Genomic DNA, 20,266 nt, shown 5'->3' with positions numbered 1-20,266 from the left:
AGACAGCCCAGCGGAAACAGTCTTCAACCTTGACTGCTCTTGTCTGTGCAGCTGACTTCCTCTGCCTTTGGCATCTCCAACAGGCACCACCCAGCTTCCATTTACAGGTGTCAAACCCTCCAGCACATGGCACCTTTGCTCTCACATTCTGTGGAAACAATGCAAGGATGAAACTTGCCAGTTGACTTCAAGAAACTACCAAGGCTCAGGGCTTGAAACGTGTGCTTGGGCACAGCCAGACCTCACCTGATCTGTTCCCCTCCACTGCCCACATAACCAGGCTTTCACTTGGGCCCAGATTTGATGGGCAGGTAGAGTCTAGTGTAAGTAAGCAGGTGGCCCTCAAGGTCCCTTCACCAATTTTAGCAGCAAATTGAGGTGCTCTTCCTATTCAGACTTGTGCTTAACAGAAGCAAGATGGAGCAGTCCCTTCCCTCTATGATCAAGCTCTTCGGACACACCCAACAGATGTGCCTGTACAAGGCACAGATGGACCCAAAGATACTCACGTCCTAAGAACATCCACAAAACAATGATCTACACGTGATGTAGCGTATACTGAGTGTGTCAGGTTCAAGAGGTGAAGCAAAAGAACAGAGGCAATATTTAGAGCGACCAAAGACTTAGAGAGGAAAAAACCAAGGGCAGGAACCATCAAAGGCCACACAGCCATCTAGTAGACCAGCCAGAGCTCCCGCTCCCTTCTGATGTCACATTTGGCCTGAGCCTCCTTCATATCACAGTGCCTGTGAGAAAAGCTCCCTGTTGCCTGGGCCACAGAGCGGGGGTTTTTCCTGGAGGAAGGGGATGGTATGACACCAGTGTCTCAAGGGCTCTTGCAGTGCAAGCCTATAGGAAGCCTCTGGAAGGATTCCAATGTGTCTTGGCCATCTGCCCTGACCACACTAATGGCCGCCCTTGTCCCCAGGAGGGGGCCCTTCACCAAGTCTCTCTGGTTGGTGCTGAGGAGGAGCTGCCAAATAAGGATGCTGTTGTGAGAGGAAAGTGGGGGAGAAGAGCCCCTGTGGCTTTTCCTGGACTGTCTGTGGAGAGAGGAACACACTGCCTAGGAACGCACTTCAGCCAGGGAATCATGGCTCGTTGCCATGGCCTGCGGGCACAAGCTGGGTGGGCTGGGGGGTACCTGAGCACCAAGGGAGACTCTTTACACCATCCCTTTGCCTCATTACGGGGCTTGGGGCTTGCTGTCGAGGGTGGGGGTGTGTGTCACCAGCTGGGAAGTGATGGCCAAAAGCGTCAGCCTTACCCCCACACTGAGTTAGCTACCACCTCCGTGTCTTGTGAACTTGACATCACAGAAACGCTCTCCTCCTTCCTGCTTCCTAGACTCATCCTCTCAGCCCCAGTTATTGTGGCATGAGCCATCAGACAAGGTGTAGTTGTTCATTTATTTATTCATGCAACAAATATTTGTGGAACTTACAATGTACTCAGCACTGGGGTATGAGAGTGAAGAGGGTCCCATCACTAACACTGTATCCAGGGGACAGACCATTGTGATATTGTCACCATATGGATAGAAATAGGCACAGGACATGTCTGGGGAGCTCTGACAGACCTGCCAGGTGTCTAGGAGGCCAAGTCAGGTCCCTGGGATATAGACCCCAGGCCCTTGATGTTTGCCTGGGATCCAGAAAACTTCACAAGGTATGGTTACAGAGATCCCTATTTTATGGATGAGGAGAGTGGAGCCCAACATCCCATGGGAAGCTGAGAGTAAATCTGGAGCTGGCACTCCTGTCCCCTGTCCCTTAGCATAGGGTTTGTCACCCTATGCCACCCCATGCCACCCTGGTCCAAGCTGGATGAGAAGTTCTGCATGATTCTTACCCCCAGGTGCTTGCTGGGCTGTGAGGAAGAGAAAATTGGTGTATGTATGCGAAACAATAAAAGTCATACAAAGTGGCACATAGAATTTAAAAAGATGCAATTCTGAGCAGCATGGCTGAAGGCAGGATGGATGCTGAGGGGTGCAGAGGAGCCTCCTGAGCATGGGAGAGGAGGCTGGGAGAGCTGGCTTGACTTAACATTTCTCACTAAGAAATTATAGAGTGAAACCATCCTTGGATCCTTGAGATGGGATTGCAACGATCTGCTGAATGCATACCCACCTGGTCTGTAAAGCTGTGTTCCTGTCTGAGACATCTTGGTGTCACATTATTTACCTGGGTATTTCCACAGGCAGGAGTTTCTGGATGTGGGGCTGTGTATTCCACCATCCCCTGGAGGGCTGGGCACGTGAACATTCAGCCTGGGCCTTGGAGTCTCTGCCCCATTCTGGGACTCTCTGATACCCAACTGACTTGCTGGCACTGAGTGAGTACACCCTGATGATGAGGATGGCATTGGGAAATGGAGAGCCATTAAGCTAGGAGCAACTGCTTCCAGGTAACAGGGGAACAGGCAGCTCTCTGTGCTCTGCCTAAAGACGGTAAATTTCCAAAAACCCAGACACAAAGGGATGAAATATAGGACCTGTGATTTGTTACTGCAAAACAAGTTTTCTTTTCGAAGGACTCAGCAGAAGACACCTCCAACTGGTCGGCTTTCCTCATGTACAACCAAAGTGTGATTGGTTGATATGCAACCACCCAGGAGGGCTTCTAGGAAAAAGCCCACTGCAAAACCACATGTTTTTCTGGAATACGATGGGATGAAATAGTTTTCACAGAACATACCAGCACCATATTTGTGATACACATTTCACTGAGTGGCCAGAACATCGCTCTCACCTCCCTCCCTGGAAAAGGGCTAAAATGGTGTGTGACCTCACTGGCAGATGCCCCAGCACCCTCTGTGATTCTCCCCGGGGGATATTCTGAATATGCTCCCATCAGGCCAATGAGAGACACTCATTCCTTTTAAAGGAAGGCTTCAAAGTGCTTTCCATTTGCCCCAAGCACTGGTTTGTTAAGCAAGAGTTGGCCAACCTGGAGTGAGCCCAGAGACCAACGCATATGATGAAAAGAGTTGGGAAACAGGAGTTGTGAGGAGAGGGAAAATGCAGGACATGAGGAGGCCGTCTGCTTCTTGGAGCTTGTTACAGCCACCAGGGAATACACTTCAACTCAACAAGACAAATTCAACTCAGAATCAAAGGGCTTCTATGATCTAGTGGAAAACACAGACATCCTCTCTCAGAGAAATCGTGAGATTTCTGGGGATTGTTTCAGGAATGATTGAGAGGGTGTGATTCTGTAACAAATGGAGTTCTTTTTGTTCCCTCGTTCTGTTCTTCTGGACATGAGTCTCTTTGACATTAGTACCTATATGCTTCACCTTGATAAGGTTGTTTAGATATTGTGGCATTTTATGGATTTAGTTCTAAAGTGTAGCTTATCCATATTTTTAAAAGCTTGCCCTTCCCTCGAAGGAGCCGACACCCGTGCAGCCTCTCAGCAGCTGGACCCGACATTGTTCGTGCGCCTGCATGGTTTGCATTCACCACTTCGCCTTTCAGTTCTCCTGTTGTGTAGTGTGTGTGTGTGTTTATGGGTATAGTTCTGGCTCTGCCAGGTGAGAGGGTTTTTTTAAGAGTAGGCACATAATTCAGTTGAATCCAACATATGCTTAATAATGTACTTGCATGTGTGTGCTAAGTCACTTCAGTTGTGTCTGACTCTTCGCGACCCCATGAACTGTAGCTCACCAGGCTCCTCTGTCCATGGGATTCTCCAGGCAAGAATACGGGAGGGAGTTGCCATGCCCTCCTTCAGGGGATCTTCCCAACCCAGGGATCGAACCCACATCTCCTGGGGCTCTTGCATTGCAGGTGAGTTCTTTACCACTGAGCCACTAGGGAAGTCTAACAATGCGCTTCCTTGCCTTTAAATTATCTGTAGTGTCCAGAAGCTAGCTCAACCACAGGTAACCTTACACTGTACTGCTGAGTGACTTTGCTGGGTTGCTGAGTGACACAGAGCATTTATGAACAAATATAATGAGGTTTCGAAAACATGTTTTGAGATAAGAGTAATACAGGCTAAAGATAGTCACACTGTACACATCACTCCCCCATCACTGAGGAATAAGTGAGAAGTCAAAGTGGAGAAAATAGGCTGCAGAAACTGCTAAGGCTCTCAGAAGGAGGAAAGACAAAATAAAGCTTGGATGGAGTTCAGATCCAGGGGAGGAGCGAGCAGGGCATTGTGCCAGCTTGGGCAAAAGCAGTCATTCCTCATCTTGCCAGTGTGGGCTGGCAGTCTCAGGCTCAAGGGCAATCCAGCTTGGTTTTTGCTGTCGGGGCGGGGTATGTCACCAGCTGATGTCATGAGCCAGCAGACATCCCATTGAGGTGAGGAGCCCACTCCTGGGTCTGCTCTTAGCACCCCAACTAAGCAATGGCATCTCCACCAGACAGCAAGAAAAGTCAGGAGGGGCTGGAGCCATGGGAAGGACCAGTTGGCCCCTCCTGGTCCACACCTGCACCTCTCCCCACAGCCAGAGGGGGCACTGATGGAGCCAGAGTCCGCAGGCAAGACTGCACCACCCTAGCACTGGGGAAGAGCACAGATTATGCAAAGGGGCAGGTCAGTTCTTGGATCCTAGCTCTGTCTCTTTCTTGCACTTCATCTTTAGAACTGGGGAAAAGTTTAGCAAGGTGGCTGGGTACAGGAATTAGTAACTCTCATTCACTACCTTCCAGTGATTAGAAAGCACAGCAGAAAAGAAGAGGTTCTAATTCACAACTGTGAAAGGAATTGACACTGCACAGCCTCTCTGAAGTCGGACCTGCCATTGTTCATGTACATTCATACTTTGTGTGCACAACCTTTGCCTTTTAATTCCTATGTTGTGCGAGTGAGTGTGTGTGTTTATGGGTGTAGTTCTGGCTCTGCCAGGTGAAAAGGTTTTTTTTCCAAGAGAAGGCACATAATTCAGTTGAATTCAACATGTGCTTGGATTCAAGCACGCACACACATAAGTGTGTTGTTAGAAGTTGTAAAATCCCCAGGGAAACTTATTAGCAACAGCAACCTGAAAACAAAACACACAATAATCACAAAAAGAACAGTGAAAGCAAGCAATGAGTAGGAATCACTGTATCAAAAGCCATCGTGGAATAGAAAGCCTTAGTAATGACAATGGTGTGATTGCACAAAGAGGTAAATGGGACACTACAGAAAAAATATGAATTCAACATGTAATAAAAATAGTATTTCAATGTGTTTATATATATAATAATATAGCAAGAAAGTACAAAAAGGAAAAGAACATTTACTCAAATTTCCACTCATTGGAATCTATCACTATTAATATTTTGACTTACGTTTGCTTTCACCCTTTATCCTCATTAACATCATTTAATAAATCACATACATAGTTAATAAGCACAACATCCTTTAGAAAAACCTATAGCTACCGTTCTGGCTAAAGTGGCCAAACAGCTGTACTGCTGTTTCCCTCCTCTAGGATCAAGTCTGAGCAATTACAGAAACAAATGGAAGTCCTGGTACTAGGGATCACCAATGGTGACACATAACTGTGAGAAACCCAGGAAAGCCCAGGGCTGTTTGAACTGATCTGTGTGGGAGTTTGGTCTTTACCTTTCGTCTGTCCCTTCCCAATGGGAATTTGGAGCAGCAGCTCAACCACCTGTGCCCTTGTCTGTGGTTCAATTTGTCTGTAGTCCACAAGTAGGATTGCCGTATTTAATAAATAAAAATATAAGATATGCAGTTCAATTTTAAGTTCAGAGAAACAGCAATCATTTTTTTTTAGTATAGGTAAGTCCTGTCCAATACTGGGGACATGTGTGCATGTGTGCTAAGTTGCTTCAGTTGTGTATGACTCTGCGACCCCATGGACCGTAGCCTGCCAGTCTCCTCTGTCTATGGGATTCTCCAGGCAAGAATACTGGAGCAGATTGCCATGCTCTCCTCCAGGGGATCTCCCCGACCCAGGGATTGAACCTGTCTCTTACGTCTCCTGCATTGACAGGCAGGTTCTTTACCACTAGAGCCATCTGGGAAGACCCACGGGGGACAAACTTATGCTAAAATGTTTTTGTTGTTTGTATGAAATTCAGGTTTCACCAGGCAGCCTCTGTTTTGTCTGGTGGTCCTATTCACAGCTGACGGGGATAGTGATGCCTACCTCCAGTGTCAAGCTGCTGGTATGTAGTTGGCTTCCACAGAACTGGGGACATACCTGACCCTCATTCCAGGGTGGTGAGGAAGGCCTGTAAGTTAACTGCTGTCATGGAGAGCTTCACGTGGGGAGGGGAAGCAGAGTCTGTGCCTGGCGCTAGTAAGTTTCCCCACCAGCCTTTGCTGCTTGGCAGTTCCTAACCTCTACTTCCATCCCTTGACTCAAACCCTACAGCTGCATTATGGCAGGGTAGAGAGGTCACTAATCTCTATCAGAGATTTTAAAAAGTGTCAATTTAAAAAAATTCCACACACACAAAAAATAAATAAATAAATAAATAAAATTGCACAACGTGAGCTGTGAGTTAAGTTTTATTTGGGGGCAAAGTGAGGACTACAGCCCAAGAGACAGCACCTCAGCTGAGAAACTGTTCCAAAGAAGCACGGCGGAAGGTCAGTATAGATGTGATTTATGTCAAGGGGGAATAATACGTGCAATCAAACACATATTTTTCCAGAAGGTTTCTGTTAGTCTCATGAAGCTTTCTGCTCATCATGAGAAACAGTCATCACTGTGAAGGATTTTAGTGCTTTTCTAGATATGAGGAGATACAATAATTGGGCTCATAAAATCAGCTCCTGAAAATATCTAACTCTCTGAAGACCTGCCCTGCCAGTTTTCCCCCAAGTCCAGGGTGCCTTGTTTCTGCTCTCCACCCTAAACTCCTTTCAGGGATTGTTGAAGGTCAGCAGCGACTTAATCCTTGTAGATGTAGATGTCAAATGCCCATGGCAAGTGCCAATTTGCAGTTGACAAGAAGTCTCCCCTAGCTCCAAAGTTTCTGCCTAGTGACCTGCTCAGCTGAGAGACCCTTGCCCAACTGTAGACAACCACAGAACAAGGCTGGATTGCCACTTGATCCATGACCCAGGGCAGAGGGTTTCTGCCGTGGCTTCAAAGTAGCAACATTATTATAACAGAATTGGCTCTTGTTCTTAGGGAATTTTACTTTACTTTTTATTCGTTTGCATACAGATAGGACCTGGTTGAAAAGCCTGATTAGCTAAATTCTAGAATAAACCTGTGTAAACTTGGCCTAAAATTCTGTTTCTGTCTAAAAGTAAAAAATCATCACCTTGACACAAATATACGGGAAGATCTGAATAAACCTCTAACATCGATCTTGCTTGTAAAGAATTTTACAGTGAAAATGGTTTTTGATATCCTGTCACAAAAGGAAATGTTCCCAACCAGAACCACCTTCATGCTAATCTGATGTCATCTGTCAACTTGAACCGTTTTTCAATCTCTTTTTTCTTTTTTTTTTTGCCAACAGCATTTCAAAGCAAAGTCTCTAAACAACACTGTTCAGAGGTTTTATTAATTTATTTCATTGACTTTTTTGATAGCATTATTTTATTTCAGCATTATGGAGATATAATTTACAGGCAGTTAAATTCACCGTTTTGAGGGGTACAGTTTTATGAATTTTAACCAGCATTTGTTGAAAGTTCTTCAGTGGATCCCAAATATCTTTGGGTAAAAGGAAATCCATTCCAACTCATTAAGCACCACATGGTTTTAAGCCCATCCACCAAGATCTGGAATATTCCTTTTCTGTACCCGTCAGCTTGACTGATGCATATCAGATGTTGTAACAAAGTGATAGCTTTATGGCAAAAATTGGTATTATCACAGAGAGGGATCAAACATTTCACCTTCCTACCAACTATCCCTGAATCAGTGCTGAGGTGTCCCAGTGATGGGTGGAGGCTGTGAAGGGTATCTCTAAGAGAGTCTCAGAGATCAGATGGGGACCAAGTGGAGATGGAAAAACAAACATCTCAGTTATCAGATCATGCTGATCCAGTTTTCGGGAACCCAGATTCATTTTCTTTCCTAATGTATTTTCAAAGACTTCATTTTAAAAGTCATTTTTTACTGAAGTATAGTTAAATTACAATGTTATGTTAATTACTGCTGTACAGCACTGACTCAGCTTTATATGTATACGTATGCATTCTTTTGATATTCTTTTCCATTGTGGCTTATCATAGGATATTGAATATAGTTCCCTGTGCTATACAGTAGACCCTTGTTTTTGTTGTTGTTGTTGTTCAGTCGCTCAGTAATGTCCGACTCTTTGTGACCCCATGGACTGCAGAACGCCAGGCTTCCCTGTCCTTCACCATCTCCCGGAGCTTGCTCAAACTCATGTTCATTGAGTCAGTGATGCCATCCAACCATCTCGTCCTCTGTCTTCCCCTTCTCCTGCCTTCAATCTTTCCCAGCATCAGGGCATTTTCTAACGAGTCAGCTCTTTGTATCAGGTGGCCAAAGTATTGGAGCTTCAGCTTCAGCATCAGTCCTTCCAATGAATATTTAGGATTGATTTTCTTGAAGATTGACTGGTTTGATCTTCTTACAATCCAAGAGATTTTCAAGAGTCTTCTTCAACACCACAGTTTAAAAGCATCAATTATTTGGTGCTCAGGCTTTTCATGGTCCGACTCTCACATCTATATGTGACTACTGGCAAAACCATAGCTTTGACTATATGGGCCTTTGTTGGCAAAGTAATGTCTCTACTTCTTAGGATTGCTGTCTAGGTTTGTCATAGCTTTTCTTCCAAGAAACAAGCGTCTTTTAATTTCATGACTGTAGTCACCATCTGCAGTGATTTTGGAGCCCATAAAAATAAAGTCTGTCATTGTTTCCCCTCCTACTTGCCATGAAGTGATGGGGCTGGTTGCCACGATCTTCGTTTTTTGATTGTTGAGTTTTAAGCCAGCTTTTTTACTCTCCCTTTTCACCTTCATCAAGAGGCTCTTTATACCAGTTTGCATCTGCTAATCCCAAACGCCCACTCCCACCTCTACCACCCCCCACCCACCCTCTTGGCAACCACCAGTCTATCCTGTATGTCCCTGATTCTGCTTCTGCTTCAAAGATAAGTTCATTTGTGTCATATTTTAGATTCCACATACAAGTGACATCATACGGGATTTGGCTTTGTCTTTCTGACTTGTTCCACTCAGTATGATAAGCTCTAGTTGCATGCACGTTGCTGCAAATGGCATTATTTTACTATTTTTTATGGCTGAGTGATATTCCATTATATATATGTACCACATCGTCTTTATCCAATCATTTGTCGATGGTCATTGAGATTGCTTCCAATTGGCTATTGTGAATAGTGCCACTATGAATGTAGGGATGTACATATCTTTTTTAATTATAGTTTTGTCTGGATATATGCCCTGGAGTTGAATTGCTGGGTCGTATGGTAATTCTATTTTTAGTTTTCTGAGGAACCTCCATACTGTTTTCCACAGTGGTTGAGCCATCAACAGTGTAGGGAGGGTTCCCTTTTTCCACTCCCTCTCCAGCATTTGTTATTTGTAGACTTTTAAATGATGACCATTCAGACCATTATGAGGTGGTACCTCCTTGTACTGATAAATTTGATTTGCATTTCTCTTAGTGATGCTGATCTTTTCATTTGCCTATTGGCCATCTCTATTTCTTCTTTGGAGAAATGTTTCTTTAGGTTTTCTCTCATTTTCTGATTGGACTGTTTTTGTTGTTTTTTTGTATGAGCTGTTTGTATATTTTGAAAATTAAGCCCTTGTCAGTCACAGCATTTGCAAATATTTTCTCTCATTTGGTAGATTTTTTTTATAGTTTGCTTATGGTTTCTTTTGCTGTACAAAAGCTTGTAAGTCTGATTAGGTTCCTTTTGTTGTTTCTATTGCCCTGGGAGACTGACCCAAGAAAATATTAGTACTATTTATGTCAGAGGATGTTTTGCCTGTGTTCTCTTTTAGGGGCTTTACGGTGTCATGTCCTGTGTTTCAGTCTTCAAGCTATTTTGAGTTTATTTTTGTGTATGGTGAGAGGGCATGTTCTAAATTCATTAATTTACACATAGGTGTCCAACTTTCCCAACACCCCTTGCTGAAGAGACTGCTTCAAAGACTCCAGTTTGAGAAAAAGCTGAGTGGCAGACAGCCAAATAGCAGTGGATAGTCATCCACCCACAGGACTGAGTATCACACGATGTTAACCAACAGAGTCGGGTATGAGACAGGTTAAGTCATCAGTGGGGCTTAGAGGTGGTTCTACAAAGATGAAGCTCTCTGTGTGGGATAAGAAAATTTCAGGACCAGTACATGATCAATAATACAATCTAACACAGAATCTTTTTATTAGAAATCTGCTTTCTTCAACACAACAAAAGAAAGCAAAGAGAGCAAAGCATTGCAGGGATATCTGTGAGGGTGGTGTCAATACCATTTAGGGACACTGCAGAAGAAAATAACTTATTCATTCTGTGAGGAACTCTTGAGTCTTGTTAGAATGGATAGGATAATTAAAATTAAAGGGAAGAGTCCCTACTCTGATAGCATGATGTGGATTGAGCTTCAGTTTTCAAGGCGGGTGTAAGTCATTTTCTTCCCAGAATCATGGTAGACTGATGAAAATGATGATAAGATGGGAACATCAAAAGGATGTCTGCATATCTCCATGACACTGACTGTTGACCTTCTGATGGTGAATAAGGGAAGCTCAGGTGAAGTTGGTATAGACAGAGGAAATGAGAACTTTGCAATTTCAGCTCTAACTCATAGGCCAAGAGAAGTCGGAGGCAGGAGAGAGGTGGCATCCTAAGGAATGGGCAATGCAGCTGGACAGGGGACTGAGACAATGTGGGACCAAATACCAATAGGATGACTTCAGTGCTTTTAGATCTTCCTGCTGGAGGAGGAGGAGGTGGTGGTATATTTGATGGTGGAACTGCTGCCCGCAGAGGAGCTGAAACCAGCCCGCTATGGCTCTGCCACTGCCAGAACTGAAGCCACCTCCGAGGCTGTGAGTGCTGCTGTAAGGGTTGCCACTGCCACTGTGCAGGCTGCAGCCCCTGCTGACACCACTGACGCTGCCATAGCCACTGGAGATGGTGAAGTGCACGTGGCCGTTGTCTATCTCAGATCGGTCTCCGGATCATGCGGGTTGAGCTCAGCAGTCTCCTGCTTGATTTTGTGCAGTTCATCCCTTTGACAGTCTATCTTGACCTGCAGCTACTTATACTGTAGTTCAGGACAGAGAAGCTGTGTGCATGGGGGGAGATACAGTGTTTCTGGCCTTTCATGTGCCAACAGTGGCTTTCAATTCCCAGTCCTCTAAGAAACTCATGCCAAGTGATGTGACTTCTTCTCTAGAAAAAAATAGGTGGCATAAGATTATTTGCTGCTGCACAATTGAATAGTTCTGTTTGATCACTGAGCATCTAGTTTTTCAATTACCTGTGATGTTCTTTGTGATATCTAAGGAATTTCATAATCAGAAAGAGGTTGAAGGCAAAACTCAGTAGGGCAATGTCATTAAACTTTTTTCTTTTTGTTCAATGGGCCTTATTGCAAATTCTTTAATTGTCTACATGAACGGAGCAATGACAGACATCCTATGAGATCACCCAGTATCTTTGTATTTCAGACTCCACACAAAAAACTGCAGTTAAGCTGGTGCAGCTGAATGTAACCAACTGTGAGCAGGGAGTGGGGGGCACAGAATTCCTCTCCCATTGCTGGAAACTGCTCACATTTGTTTGGTATAAGGACTTGGCCTCATTTGAACAATCTTCCCTATAGCCCTTCGCCCTCAGAGATGATGCTATCTGGGTCCAGATTATGGTGGTTGTCCATGAAGAGGACCATGAAAATGTCTAAGCTCTGAGATTGCATCTGAGGGCACTCCTACGAGATATGGATTATCAGTACCTCTGCTTCCAGTGATACATCTATGAAATCAACCCCCCCAGCATTCCATACACTCAGACCCTTAAGAAGAAAAACAAACAGGGTGAGGAGCTCACCATCTCAAAGTAGGAATGTAAGAGAACAACTTGATCACTAAAGGTACTTATCTTGGTGTGCAGTTCAGCCTCATTCATGCAGCATCTACCTCCTGGGAGAGGAGGAACAACTCAGACTCAGCTGACCCCCACGCCCAGCCCACCCAACATCTTCTCTTCCCAGATGTGGGCTCTTCTAGCCTTCAACAAAAGGATGGGGACACCTAACCTTGCTAAGCTCACTTTCTTCAGTGTTACAAATTGATTTGGTGCTTATTTATTTCTTCATTTCCAGAAAGAGAGGATGAGGAGAAATGCTTGAGCCAATTCATAAAGGATTTTGAAAGAACCTGTCCTGACCCAACATTTTTCATTAAATGGATAATTATTGAATGGAACTATCAGTCCAAGGAGCCTGAGAAGTGACTATCCTCTCATCTTTTCCCCTAGTATTGGGGATATGTACTTGATAATGAAGTCTATTGCCCATTTTGTTCTTCATATTTTTCTTAGGCAATGTATTTATTTTTAATTAATTTTTATGGGAATAAAGTTGCTTTACAATGTTGTGTTAGTTTCTACTACTGCAAAGTCAATCAGTTATATGTATACATATATCCCCGCTTTTCTGGATTTCTTTCCCATTTAGGTCACCACAGAGCACTGAGTAGAGTTCCCTGTGCTGCACTGTAAGTTCTCATTAGTTATCTATTTTTTTAAAAAACTTTTTATTTTGTATTGGAGTATAGCTGATTGACAATGTTGTGATAATTTCAGGTGAGCAGTGAAGGGACTTAGCCATACATATACATATATCCATTCTCCCCCAAACTCCCCTCCCATCCAGGTTGCATATAACATTGAGCAGAGTTACATGTGCTATGCAGTAGGTCCTTGTCAGTTATCCATTTTGAATGCAGCAATATTACAATACAACCTTCCCAAACTTTCTTACTGTCCCTTCCCCCATCTTCCCCCCCACCCCCAACCCTGGGAACCATAATTTCCTTCTCTAAATTTGTGAGTCTGTTCCTGTTTAGACAACAATTTACAATTTTCATTTCCACTGTATATTTTTCTTAAGCAATCATGCCCACAACTGAACCTAGTCACTCAGTAGACTAAGTGTGGGTTTCAGAAAGCTGAACGATTTCTCTCCTGTAATCTGCTTGTTCTTGAAGTTCTCCACCAGATCCTGCATGAACTCTGAATCTGGGCAGTCACTAAAAAAAGAGAAGGTAATCCTTCCACTCCCTGAGGTTGTTGATGTACTGCTCAAACATAGTCACTAGGGTCAGCTTCACGGGCTTGGATCCCTGCTCCTTAGGGAGGGTCCTCTTGGTGTCCAGGCACTTGTTTCTCCAGGAACTACATCTGGAAGAAGGCAAGAGAGTCATTTGCTGGAGATAGAGAGCAACAAGTGTCCGTGTTACTAGGTTTCCAAGGAGGCTGGAGTGGTGTCCATGGTGCTGGGCTACTAAGAGAAAACAGAGACTCAGATTGGGAGGTATGCTCCCCTAATCTTCTTCCTTCTAAACTGACAGATCTCGCTGATGAAATTCCCTCATGGATTTTTGAGCTGTTCCTGCCCTTTAGGTAAGTGTGCCTATATCAGTGAATTTTCATCATTTCCTCTCTTTATTTTGGCAAGCAGAATCAAATTTCAGTTTAAAATGGTTTTTATCCAATATAATATACAAAGCTTTTATTTTTACTGGATTTCAGTAAAAGGGATGTTAAATGTTATATAATGATTAAATACTAATCTAAACTCACATTTAGTGCTTGTATCTCTTCTAAAGCATTGTTATAGGTGGCCATGCTCTGTTTCTAGAATAACTTCTTTTCAAAAGCAAATTACAAATATTTACACATCTCAAACACTTCTTTTTTTCATCTGTATGGAATTTTTTTTAAATTTTTTCTTTTCTTCTCTTTTTATTTCTTCCTACTAGAAAGGTGGGCCAGAACCTCAGAGTAGGTAGTGACTGGCCTTTTGTTTGTATCCCATTGTAGACCTATTAGTGGTAAGTGTTAATCTATTTCATTCTTTCCTTTCTTTTTCTCTGCTTCAGAGTTATTAAGAGTTGACAATGTTTCCTAGGCAGGAATGAGAGAAATTTGCAGGATCTAAATGATTTCCATCATCTCCTGCCTGTGATGCACATGGAACCTGACTTGCATGCCAGTAGAGAGCTCCTCTGAGTCCCCTCTCTCTTGAATATCCCGAGGCTCCCTCTGGTCGGACATTGGTTGGGTCTCTCTTGGGCATTCTGCAATCCCCATTGGTGGCAGATGCTCCCAGCTCACCTTGTTGTTGAAGAAGACAAACTTGTTGTTGAGGGTCTTGATCTACTCCCGCTCCTCAGTCCTCACCCGCTGGATGGTGGGGTCGATTTGCAGGTTGAGGGGAGTCAGGAGACTCTGGTTGACGGTGACCTCTTGGATACCTCCAGCGGGGAACACAGAGAAGCCATAGCCCCCATAGCCACCTCCAAAGCCAGCTCCACCACCGAGCCCAAAGCCACTACCAGCCCCAGCACCAAAACCAATTCCACTTCCGGCTCCACCTCCGAAGCCATAGCCAACTCCAATTCTGCCGCCATAGCCACCACCGATGACACAGCTGCCCCCTGCGATGGAGATCCTCTTGGAGCCCCCCAGGCCATAGAGGCTGCGGCTGCCAAAGCCAGCTCCTCCACACACTCCAGCGAGGCCGCCACTGCCCCTGGAGCGGGACAGGGACACGCTGCTGAAGCCAGAGCGGCATACCCCAGGGACTCTGGCTGAGCCGGCACTGAAGCCCCTGCAGCTGATGCTTTGGGTCTTCACGGTGGATTTGCAAGACATGGTTCCTGAAGAAGAAGAGGTTGAGAAGGGCATGAGAGGAAAAGTATGAGATGGGCTTCCAGTAGCTAGTGTAAAAGGAAGAATGGGCTGGGCTCAGCCCTGGAGGGTGAGCCTGAGATTGGGAAGGGCTGGGCTTTATAAACAATGAGATGATACTTTGGTTATTAGAAAAGATAAGAAATAAGAAGGCTGCTTTTTGGCTTCCTTTAACAAAGGAAAAAATTCTCCTGCCTTTGATCTTTGATATCAGTACAAGATTATTCTCAATTAACTGAGGCTAGGAGTTAGACTTTGTCTCAAACAAAGGTTCAATATGCATTGAATTATGGATTTTATGAATTTTATGAATTTATGCATTCAATATGCTTGTGTATCAGAATGTACATGCCCATTACCTTGATTTTGCAATTATTATGTCAAGGCTAGCTTTGCTTCATCCGTAATTCCAATCTGATCTTTTGTAATAGCTGAGAACTTGGAAATCTAAGAGCAGTCTACTGTTTATGCTCTAACAGAAAGATTACCATTTTCCCAGTGATTATAAATACCTTAAATTTGACTTGCTCTTCCCATTCTGTAAAAATTAACAGACAGAAAAGTATAGGAACAACATAATAGGTCCTTATTGATTTATTATGGATGGGTGCCCATTACGCAGATTTTGTGATTATTATCTCAAGGTCAACTTTATTTCATCTATAAATCCACCCACTTTCTTCATCCATCTTAAATTATTTGAAAGGAAATTCCAGAAGGAAGGTCATAGAGTTTCATATTCAATTCAATGTTTATGTCTAAACAATAGACTCTTTAGAAAATGACCAAAATGCTATTTTTATACCTTAAAAAGTTAAAAATAATTCTTTAACATCAAGGAGTTTAGTGAACATTCAAATTTCCCTTTATTTTTATAATTTGTTCAACTCAGGGTCTAAATAATGTCCATGCATGTTTATTTGGGTGATATATCTTTTAAATAATACATCCTTTATATAATTTTGATCTTAATTTTTTGGCCACTTATTTGTTAAATAAAGTAGGTTGCCTGTTTACAAAGGTCCATATAGTCAAACATATGGTTTTTCCAATAGTCACATATGGATGTGAGAGTTGGACCATAAAGAAAGCTGAGCACCAAAGAACTGACTCCTTCAAATTGTGGTTCTGGAGAAGACTCTTGAGAGTCCCTTGGACAGCAAGGAGATCAAACCAGTCAATCCTAATGGAAATCAACCCTGAATAATCATTGGAAGGACTGATGCCAAAGCTGAAACTCTTATACTTTGGCCACCTGATGTGAGGAGTTGACTCATTAGAAACCACCCTGATGCTGGGAAAGATTGAAGGCAGAAGGAGAAGAGTACAACCGATGATGAGGTGGTTAGATAGCATCCCCAAGTCAATGGACATGATTGAAAAACTCTAGGAGAGAGTGGACAGGGAAGCCTGGCATGCTTTAGTCCATGGGGTTGCAAAGAGTCAGACATAACTTAGTGACCAAGCAATAACAGCAACCTATCTTGAGTTCTCCACTCTTTGGCTTTTGTGATTGCCTTCTCTGATATCATTCCATATGAACCCAGGTCTCCTGCATTGCAGGCAGATTCTTTATTATCTGAGCCACCAAGAAAGCCCTATATAGATATATGGGTATAGGCAAATGTATAAATATATATGTATATATATTTACAGAATGCTTGCATCATTTTCTGTTTCCACAGCAGTGTATGAGTGTTCCAGTTGCTCCATATTGTTGCCTTGGTATCCTCAATTATTGCGAGGTTAGCCATCACATTCTAAGAATATATGATTGTATCTCTGTGTTTTTTTTTTTTAAATTTATTTAAACTTAAAACCTGCAAAAACATTTCACCCATTTCTCTCACCTCTCCCGCATCTCCCCACCTCTGGTATCCACCAATCTGGTCTCTGCATCTATGAGTTTAGTTTTTAAATTTTTGAAAATGCATTTGCTTTTTGGATTTCACATACGAGAGATTTGCAATACTTGTCTTTCTCTGTCTGACTTATGTCACTTAGCGTAAAGCCCTAGAGATACATCCATGTTGTCACAAGCTGCAAGACTTCATTCTTTATACCCATATATGATATTTGTTGTTCAGTTACTAAGTCATGTCCAGCTCTTTGCAACTCCATGGACCGAAGCATGCCAGGCTTCCCTGTCCTTCACTCTCACCTGAAGTTTGCTCAAGCTCATGTCCATTGAGTCAGTGATGCCATCCAACCATCTCATCCTCTGTCTTCCCCTTCTCCTCCTGCCCTCAATCTTTTCCAGCATCTGGGTCTTTTCCAATGAGTTGGCTTTTTGCATCAGCTAGTAAAAATATTGGAGTTTCAGCATCAGTCCTTCCAATGAATATTCAGGATTGATTTCCTTTAGGATTGACTGGTTTGATCTCCTTGCAGTCCAAGGGACTCTAAGGAGTCTTCTCCAACACCACAATTTGAAAACATCAGTTCTTTGGTGCTCAGCTTTCCTTATGGTCAAACTCTCACATCTGTACATGACTACTGGAAAAACCATTGGACTAGATGGATCTTTGTTGGCAAAATGATGTCTTTGCTTTTTAATATGCTGTCTGCTGCTGCCAAGTTGCTTCAGTTGTGTCTGACTCTGTGCGACCCTATCCCTGGGATTCTCCAGGTAAGAAAGGTTTTACATATTTTAAAATGACTAAATTACACACATTTGCCTATATTTATTTGTCAAAATGAATCTCAGCACAAATCCCCAACCACTTAATTGAAGATGTTTCTGTGCTTTGGGAGGGACCATTTGTGTGTGTGAGGTTGTGTATGTGTGTGTACACTCTTTTCCGTTAGGTGTTCAAATTATGCTTGTGTTGAAATCTCCTTTGTATCCTTTGTTTATCCTATATGCTCTTGATCTTTCTTTAATCTCTTATTAACTCCCACTAAGACCCCTGATTCTCTTTCCTCAGTATTCTCCCCTATGCTCTTTGCTGTGCATTCAGCATGTGTATTGCCCTTTGTACTGACGTCAGCTTGACCTTCATCTCCCTGCTAGTTTTATTTTTCTCTCTGCCTCATATCTGACTTCTCTAAGTAATGTTTTATATCTTACTCTCTCATTATTTGCTTTTTTCCTTGAATTTTATAGAGGATTTATTTTATTTTGGGAATATTTTATGATGACTTTGTTCTGATGAGTGCTCATTATCTGCCTTTTTATTTTCCTATTCATTTCATTTTTGAATGTGTATCTCTTTTGTTGATCCTGGGATGGTTCCCTTCTGACTAGTGTTCATCTTTGAAAGAGGTGAACTCCTTCTAGATGAGTTGTTGGCAGAAAATATTATGGGGAGTGAGCTGGGGGCATATTCAGGCTAACAGGCTATGTGAATAATTCTAAAACATACCTCAACATAATAAAAGCTATATATGACAAACCCACAGCAAACATTATCCTCAATGGTGAAAAATTGAAAGCATTTCCCCTAAAGTCAGGAACAAGACGATGGTGCCCACTCTCACCACTACTATTCAACATAGTTCTGGAAGTTTGGGCCACGGCAATCAGAGCAGAAAAAGAAATAAAAGGAATCCAAACTGGAAAAGAAGTAAAACTCTCACTGTTTGCCGATGACATGATCCTCTACATAGAAAACCCTAAAGACCCCACCAGAAAATTACTAGAGCTAATCAATGAATATAGTAAAGTTGCAGGATATAAAATCAACATACAGAAATCCCTTGTATTCCTATCCACTAATAATGAGAAAATAGAGAAATTAAGGAAACAATTCCATTCACCATTGCAACGAAATGAATAAAATACTTAGGAATATACCTACCTAAAGAAACTAAAGACCTATATATAGAAAACTATAAAACACTGATGAAAGAAACCAAAGAGGACACTAATAGATGGAGAAATATACCATGTTCATGGATTGAAAGAATCAATATAGTGAAAATGAGTATACTACCCAAAGCAATCTATAGATTCAATGCAATCCCTATCAAGCTACCAATGGTATTTTTCACAGAGCTAGAACAAATACTTTCACAATTTGTATGCAAATACAAAAAACCTCGAATAGCCAAAGCAATCTTGAGAAAGAAGAATGGAACTGGAGGAATCAACCTGCCTGACTTCAGGCTCTACTACAAAGCCACAGTCATCAAGACAGTAAGGTATTGGCACAAAGACAGAAATATAGATCAATGGAACAAAATAGAAAGCCTAGAGATAAATCCATGCACCTATGGACACCTTATCTTTGACAAAGGAGGCAAGAATATACAATGGAGAAAAGACCATCTCTTTAACAAGTGGTGCTGGGAAAACTGGTCAACCACTTGTAAAAGAATGAAACTAGATCACTTTCTAACACTGTACACAAACATAAACTCAAAATGGATTAAAGATCTAAATGTAAGACCAGAAACTATAAAACTAGAGGAGAACATAGGCAAAACATTCTCTGACATACCCAGCTCCCAGAATATTGGAAATAAAAGCAAAAATAAACAAATGGGATCTAATTAAAATTAAAAGCTTCTGGGCAACAAAGGAAACTATAAGCAAGGTGAAAAGACAGCCTTCAGAATGGGAGAAAATAATAGCAAATGAAGCAACTGACAAACAACTAATCTCAAAAATTTACAGGCAACTCCTGCAGCTCAATTCCAGAAAAATAAATGACCCAATAAAAAAATGGGCCAAAGAACTAAACAGACATTTCTCCAAAGAAGACATACAGATGGCTAACAAACACATGAAAAGATGCTCAACATCACTCAGTATCAGAGAAATACAAATCAAAACCACAATGAGGTACCATCTCACGCCAGTCAGAATGGCTGCTATCCAAAAGTCTACAAGCAATAAATGCTGGAGAGGGTGTGGAGAAAAGGGAACCCTCTTACACTGTTGGTGGGAGTGCAAACTAGTACAGCCACTATGGAGAACAGTGTGGAGATTCCTTAAAAAACTGGAAATAGAACTGCCTTATGACCCAGCAATCCCACTGCTAGGCATACACACTAAGGAAACCAGAATTGAAAGAGACACGTGTACCCCAATGTTCATTGCAGCACTGTTTATAATAGCCAGGACGTGGAAGCAACCTAGATGTCCATCAGCAGATGAATGGATAAGAAATTTGTGGTACATATACACAATGGAGTATTACTCAGCCACTAAAAAGAATACATTTGAATCAGTTCTATGAGGTGGGTGAAACTGGAGCCTATTATACAGAGTGAAGTAAGCCAGAAAGCAAAACACCAATATAGTATACTAACACATATATATGGAATTTAGAAAGATGGTAATGATAACCCTGTATGCGAGACAGCAAAAGAGACACAGATGTATAGAACAGTCTTTTGGACTCTGTGGGAGAGGGAGAGGGTAGGATGATTTGAGAGAATGGCATTGAAACATGTATAATATCATATAAG

At 42.5% G+C, this 20,266-nt stretch overlaps 1 pseudogene; it reads right to left on the bottom strand.

Annotated features, from left to right (window-relative positions):
* Positions 1 to 13,188: 13,188 nt before the first annotated feature.
* LOC138436310 (keratin, type II cytoskeletal 6A pseudogene) lies at positions 13,189 to 14,815 on the bottom strand (annotated as a pseudogene).
* Between the last annotated feature and the right edge of the window lie 5,451 nt (positions 14,816 to 20,266).

This window comes from Ovis canadensis, chromosome 3, assembly GCF_042477335.2.
Source record: "Ovis canadensis isolate MfBH-ARS-UI-01 breed Bighorn chromosome 3, ARS-UI_OviCan_v2, whole genome shotgun sequence".
Classification (NCBI taxonomy): Eukaryota; Metazoa; Chordata; class Mammalia; order Artiodactyla; family Bovidae; genus Ovis; species Ovis canadensis.
Note: the sequence above shows the minus strand (reverse complement) of the source record. Positions and strands in the feature narration are given on the sequence as shown.